Source organism: Pipistrellus kuhlii, unplaced genomic scaffold (assembly GCF_014108245.1).
Source record: "Pipistrellus kuhlii isolate mPipKuh1 unplaced genomic scaffold, mPipKuh1.p scaffold_m20_p_2, whole genome shotgun sequence".
NCBI lineage: Eukaryota > Metazoa > Chordata > Mammalia > Chiroptera > Vespertilionidae > Pipistrellus > Pipistrellus kuhlii.
In genome coordinates, this window is record NW_023425515.1 from 134,271,328 (window position 1) to 134,278,603 (window position 7,276).

General features: G+C 40.3%; 1 long non-coding RNA gene across 1 annotated transcript; it reads right to left on the reverse strand.

Annotated features, from left to right (window-relative positions):
• Positions 1 to 1,997: 1,997 nt before the first annotated feature.
• On the reverse strand, positions 1,998 to 5,764 carry LOC118724562. The gene is made up of 2 exons (XR_006742170.1): positions 4,686 to 5,764; positions 1,998 to 2,561 (listed from the first exon to the last, which is right to left on the reverse strand). It is a non-coding gene; the product is annotated as an uncharacterized LOC118724562 (long non-coding RNA).
• Positions 5,765 to 7,276: the final 1,512 nt, after the last annotated feature.

Genomic DNA, 7,276 nt, shown 5'->3' on the forward strand with positions numbered 1-7,276 from the left:
GTCTATCAGATTTAGAAGTCCAGTTATGAGCAAAATTTCACCCAACTGTGAACTATAGGAAAGAGCAAAAGGGAAACGCTTAATAGCCACTAGTCTCGTCTGACTTATGAGACAGGTACCCTGATTGCCCATCCCAGCTGCTGGCCATCTTTCCAGGTCTCAGTCAGTTCCATGTGCTCACTCTGAAGTCAGCAGATTACAATACTCTACTGCAATGCTGTTATCAGTTGTAAGTTAACTACCTTCCCTAAGACTAAGCAACATAGATAAAGTGGGAAGTGGAGATGTAAGGGAACTAAATATCATTCATAGCAGGGAGTGGATAGTTATTGTTTAAAGTTGGTTAAAAGAGAAATAGAAATAACCCTTTTAGAATGAAAACAACCACAGGAGGCCAAAGAGGCTAAACTGCAGAAGAAAATGATTAAGGAGGAAAGTGGCTTAGAGAAAACCAGGGCCTGACCAACACATTTCTTAGGGCAAAATATGTCATTGAAAGAGAAATTCCAACCTTTTAGGAGTTTCTTCCAGTCACAAATTCAATCATAAGAACAATTGGTAAAACGGTTGGTACATGGAGCCAGAAGGCAAAATGGAAACGGTACATGAAAATCAGAAGTTCATAGCTGGGTAGAGAGAAGCCTGAGTTTCCATTCCTCATTGCCTGGATTCAAATCAAGAAGGTTATTTCAGATAGTTCCTTTATAGCCTAAACCACATGTAGTAACATTCAAGGCGGGGCTAACCAGCTGGTAAATATATCTGGCTTACATCTCCTTCTCCTCATGATGATGATGATGAGAGGCAACCTAATAAGCAGTCCCTGATTTACTCTAAGTCCCTTCCCTTCTTAATCATTTTCTTCTCCAGGTTAGCCTCTTTGGCCTACTGTGGTTGTTTTCATTCTAACAGGGTTATCTCCATTTCTCTTTTAACCAACTTTAAACAATAACTATCTACTCCCTGCTATGAATGATATTTAGTTCCCTTACATCTCTACTTCCCACTTCACTTTATCTATCACCCTCTTCTTAATTGCTAATACTTATAACTTAGGTTCTCGTATTGATTATAGTTGTAATGTTAAGTAACCAATGTCTATTTCTCATTTTAGCAACTTTATATATATTTGATAAGGATATTGCTGGCCCTGTCTTTCAATCTTCTCCACACCTCTCGCCCCATTCCACACCCCAATATCTGTCAACTCTACTTGAACAAGTACATTGTCAAAATTGATAACATTTATGTTCTTTTCTGTAGTTATTATTAAGTCTTATGTGAGTTTTTCTAGGGGTTGACTCTCTAACAATTAATAACATAACTTATAATAAGGGTTTATCTATATATTTAAAAGGTTAAGTAGCCATTTGACCAGCCAACTGGCCAACCGGCCAGTAGGTATGACACTTACTGACCACTAGAGGGCAGATGTCAACACAGGAGCTGCAGTGACCTGACAGCAGCGGTTCTCAGGTGATACATCTTGGAACCAGAGAGAAGGGAGGCCAATTCCTTGAGAGCCTGAAATTCCACCTTTGGCTATGGGTTATGTTGTTGCTGGGGTACTGTTGGCCCCAAACCTGGTTACTGCACACTTGCATTTGCGTTCCACACCCTGTATGACAGCAACTTTGCAGAATGCCCTCTCACACTCATGGACCCCTCAGGGGATGTCAGAGAGCCAGTTTCAGCTCAATCCCTGCAGGCCAGGCCGAGAGATCCCACCTGCCAGAGGAACCCGGCTCACTCTGTAGACACCCTTCAAGCTGTGGCACAGCCCCAGGTGTGGCTGGCCAGGAGGGACAGCAGGAGGTTGGCTCCAGGGTGTGTCTGGCCCATCTAGCCTAGTCCCACCCTGCTGGCTACCTTCTAATTAATTTCCTTTCAATGTGCATGAATCCATGCACCTGGCCACTAGTATCATTATAATTCTACAAATATAGATGTGAGGAAAAATAGGTTTACAGTTGTTCAAATGGAAAAAGACACACAGGTTATGATTATTATACTAACTTTATTAATTCAAAAGAGTGTCACAATGTAATTGCAAGCCTACTTTTGCCCACCACCATACTTTCACTTGTGGACCAATCTCTTTCTTAAGACCGCCATCCAGCTCTCTCTGAATTTATGAACCAATCCAGACAGCTCTGGAGCCCAGCTGTGACCAAGGGCCTTCCCTCCCTGCCCTTGTAGGGTAGAGCTATTAATTCCTGGATCTCAAGACTTCATCCTTCATGATGTTATCCATTTTTCTGGAATTCATTCTCAATTATCTTCTTTGGAAATATAAACTATAATTTCCTATATGTTGATATATTTTCCCCTCTCCACTTGATTGGTGGTTTGGCTGGGCACAGATTGCTCTGGTCAAAATCATTTTCCCTCAGAAATGTGAAGATATGATTCCATTTTCTTTCAGAATCCAATGTTGTGGATAAGAAGTCAAAAGCTATTCGAATTCTCATTCTTCAGAAGGTAATCTGTCTTTTCCTGCATTGAATCTCTTAGGGGGTTCTCTTTTTTTCTTGGTGCTCTGAAGTTTCATACTGATGTGTCTAAGTATCAACAAAAACTGGTTTTAAGGCATTTTAATAGAAAGATCTAGTTCTTTGTGTCTTCCCTAATAGGAGTTAAGAAGCAAAGGCCATGTTTTGGTTTCTGAGATTCAGATTTATATCAGGAAAGAAATAAATTATAAATTCATATTAATGTAATTTTCTTTTACCTGACAAATTGAATTAAAGAATGAAGCTCAAATATATATAACCAACTTAATAAACACATCCTCAAGTGAATAAATGTGCACAAAGTCACTAGTTTTATAGGTTTTTCTGATTAAAGCCCTCAAAAGTTATAAAGTGGAAGTTACTCATCTTCATTCATGAGATAGAAGAGGTGGAAAAAGAAATGCCTAAATTTTTGACATTTTGGGGATTTTACCCAAAACACACAAAAAATTTAACTGCATTTTAAGAGAATGGTTAATATGATCAAGAGAGTTTAAGAAAGAAGGAATACAAAGAAGCATTTTCTTGGATAGATTTTGAATAAATACCTCATAATATAGCAAATGAAACTGGGTTTAGGACATACAGATCTGGAAGGGAATTCTGGTTCTGCCATTTGCTAAACATGTGAGTCTTTGAGAAAATTACTTAAACTCAGTAAATGTTAGTATCCTTTCTCATTTATCCCTAATTTTGTTGGTTTAACACTGAGGCTTGGGGAGTTATAAATGTTCTAAATCCAGTATGCCATGATGAGGTAGAAAGGATGGCTTTGTAAATGTAACAAGATGTTAAAGTGGGAGTTCTAACTGATGCACCAAAATACAATTGATTCTACCTTTCAAAGAAAGTGCTAGACCCTATGCAGTATTTCCAAAAGGAAATTTTTGTAATCCTGGAAATCTATTTATTCATGCTGAAGATATATAAGCACACTGAGAGTGGAAATAAAGAAAAAATTTTGTGAGGAGAGGCTTGGAGATACTGGAGTTCCCATCTCCTAAGGAAGGTCAGTGAAGCTCTGGAGACCTTAATGTGTTCCTCCAGCAGTTAGTGAGCGAGTGGCCAGGGGTTATATCTGAAGAAGTTAACATGGAAGCAAAGTAATAGACTACACTAGTCACCATGATTTGTGATCACTAAGAACTTGATAAAGGATGCCCAGGGCCAAAGCAGAGATGGTTGGACCTGCATTTGTCCACCATTTGTCCACCATCCAGACTGAAATATTATTGCTGACATATACACATAAGTAACTGTTTGACATTGAAATTGGGACTCAAAAGAACAGTTGGCCCAGAAAGAAACTTACTACAGACTGATTCATTTGCCTCTGAGCATAACCATTATGGTTGGTCTCATTTTCGATCCTTGTAAGTGTATTTCTTGTATCACATGATCTCACGTATCTAGGGGAAATAATGAACAACATAAACTGATGAACAAAAACAGACCCAGAGACAGGGAAGCATCAATCAGACTGTCAAACCTCGGAGGGAAGGTAGGGGAGAGTGGGTAATGGGGAGAGATCAACCAAAGGACTTGTATGCATGCATATAAACCTAACCAATGATCACGAACACCAGAGGGGTGGGAGCAAATGTGGGGAGGGGTTTGAGGTGGGAATGGGGGAATGAGGACAATTATGTGATACCATGATCAATAAAATAAATAAATAAATAAATAAATAAATAATAAAAAGAACTGAAGAAAAAAAAAAGAACTTGATGTAGAAAGCTCAAGACCATTTAAGAAGGGATCTGATGAAGGGATGCTTAATAGAGTAAGGAGACACATAAGAATTGTCTCCTAATTTAAACACAACTATCTTAAACTGTTTATTTGCACAATTCCCTTTTTCAGTATATATTTCACTGCTTCCCAGTGTTAACTTTGTATTCCACCTTCACAATACATCTGCAACAGTTCTAAGTTATGATCTAATTAAAAATAGTAGCTAACATTTAATGAATACTTTCTATGTGCCAAGCACAGTTTTTAAGTGCTTCATACCTATTATCTCACAACAGGTGTGGGAAGTAGACATTTTTATGCCATCCCCACGAAAAAGCTGAGACACACAGAGGGTCACTTGCTCACAGATTCATAGCTAGGAAGTGGCAGAGCTGTGGTGCAAACCAGATGGCCCAGCTCTAAGGCCTGAACTCTTACCCATTACAACATTGTCTCTCTGAAGGCTGTGCAAGAGCAATTCCAAAGAAATGTTCCTTCCTTCTATTTTCAGCAAATCTGGCAATTTTTTAATTATTCCAGCTAATCTTTTCAAGACTTCAGAAGAGTTTGTGCTGATTTTGGAGCTCCTACAAAAGAAATAAAAGGCCATTTTCAAAACTCATAGAATTACTTTTCAAAATTAAATTTGTGTAGGAATATAATTGTTAAGGAAATAAGCAAGTAAATATGATACTTGGTGTCTGAAACTGGCCATTCATCAAGATGAGTCAACACTTCCCAACGTAAGTTGGATGAGTTCAATATTTTCAGGACCAGCAGAACTCCTTGTGGCCTGTATAATTGAGCAGAACCTCTTGGTTAAGATGAGCCTGGGGCTGGACCTCAGCTCTCAAGGCTAAATTTCTTCATTCTATAGTTCTTCTAGGTCACTGTCAAAACCACTGGTAATTTTACACTGCAGTGATCTGTGCCTTTTTTTGGCCTGGGGATAAATAGAAAACTTAACAATTCTGAGAGCTGTTGACACCATGTACTCAGAAACACAATCAGAAAATGTTAAGGGAAACCTTGAAGGGTGTGAATGAAGGATGTAGACCTTCACACATGGAAACTCCCCATGAGATGCCAGCCTTGCTCCCCAGCTCTGAAGCCAAAACAATGAACAGGACAGAGAGGGTGCAGGGGCACATGCCTGAGGCTTTAATAAAGTACGGTAAAGGATGAGCACTCCTGACAAAGCTTCGAGTGACCATTTGCTGGTAACCATTCGCTCAAGAGAAGGGGCTACAGTGACGCCCAGGATGCGTATGGGAGAAAATCCAGTTTCTCCTCAACCACTGTCAAATGTAGTTGACTGCTCTCCTGTTTGCCAGGCACACCCTGATATTTTTAAAATCATTTTCCCCTTAAGTACGTAGCCCACCCAATTTAAGCCCACTGGAAATGCGTTTTCTGACCCCTACAATTGAATGCTTGGTCTGACAAAGGCCAACATGTTTGAACTAAGAATAAAGTACTTTATGATCTCTGTCAGTAGGAGCAATATAGAAAACTTAAGAAAACATAAGCTCTAAATCATTGCTTTGAAATATGCACTAGACCAGTGGTCGGCAAACCGCAGCTCGCGAGCCACATGCGGCTCTTTGGCCCCTTGAGTGTTCTAACACCACTTCTTCAAAATAGACTCACCCAGGCTGAAAACCGACTTTTGTGCATGGGCCACGAAGTTTCACTCACACTGTACATGTGCGCCCGCACGTGGTATTTTGTGGAAAAGCCACACTCAAGGGGACAAAGAGCCACATGTGGCTCAGGAGCCAAGGTTTGCCCACCACTGCATTAGACCAATTATTTCAGCTGGTGTACCATGGCACACTGGTATGCTGCAAGAATTTTTTTAAAATGCCACACCTGACTATTCAGTCAGGGGCCCCAACTTCTTTTGCCTTACATTGTCAAATTTGAAAAATGGCAACAACCCACACAATAATAGCCATCCAGAGTGAGCGAATCAAAATGTACCTTATTTTCGTCAGATTGGAAAAAAACAAACAAACATATTTTTGGTATGCCATAGAATTTTAGTAATTAGTTTATGTATGCTATGGGGTCAAAAAAGTTGAAAATCACTGCCCTAGACAGACACCTCAGGGATCAGATCTAAATGCCACTCCAGACCTGGGTCCCATTCAAGTAGTCTAAGCAGTTTCCCCCACGTCATCTTCTCTGCATATGATAAAAGATGATTTTTAGTTTTTCTTCTCACACATACAAGAGTCTCCCAATGTTTTCTTTCTTATTTGCCAGGGATAGATATGGACAGCTTTGTTTTTGAAGTAATTGCTATTCACTCAATATAAATGGCTTTCATTCACTTACTTACTCTATATTATATACCAAGCACTGATCTAGGGACAAGAGATTCACAGGTAATTAAGCCATTGTCATACTCAGTGGAGACTGAGGGATGTTTAATGGGCCATATGTGAAGGCAATAACGGGAGTTATGTGCATGATGATGTAGTGACTGCAGAAAGGACAGGGCGATTAACTAGAGGGAATGGGACTCGGGACCCAAAGTATTCTGGTAAATAATGACCTAGAGAGAAGGATGAGAAAGATCTAGGGCTTTCCCCTCATTAAAATAAGGATCTAGGACTTCGTGCATCCCAGTCTGAGCCCTCATCCTGCATTGACATGGGTTTTGGAGGTTTTCCTCTAAGTCGTTAGATCCAGATGCTCTGTGAGTCTCAAAAACAGGAAAAGGGGCTGTTTGAGCTATTTTGCAGAAATGAATAAATCAACAATGGGACTTTGAGCAAAGTCCTATGAAAAGTCCTTGGCTCAACAGCAAGGGAACACCTTGCTCAAGCTGAGAACAATTCACCTGCCTCAGGGTCCATCCTGGAGGCAAAACACTCTGAGGGAGCGCTGCTGAGCTTGGTGGTGGGTGTGCTGCCCTCTGTTCCACAGCAGGGAGAGCCATGGAGAGGGGTCTTCTGCAGCAGCTGAGACAGGATGATGAAGAGGCAGCACAAGTTGCATGGATCCTGTCCTAGCATCTTCCT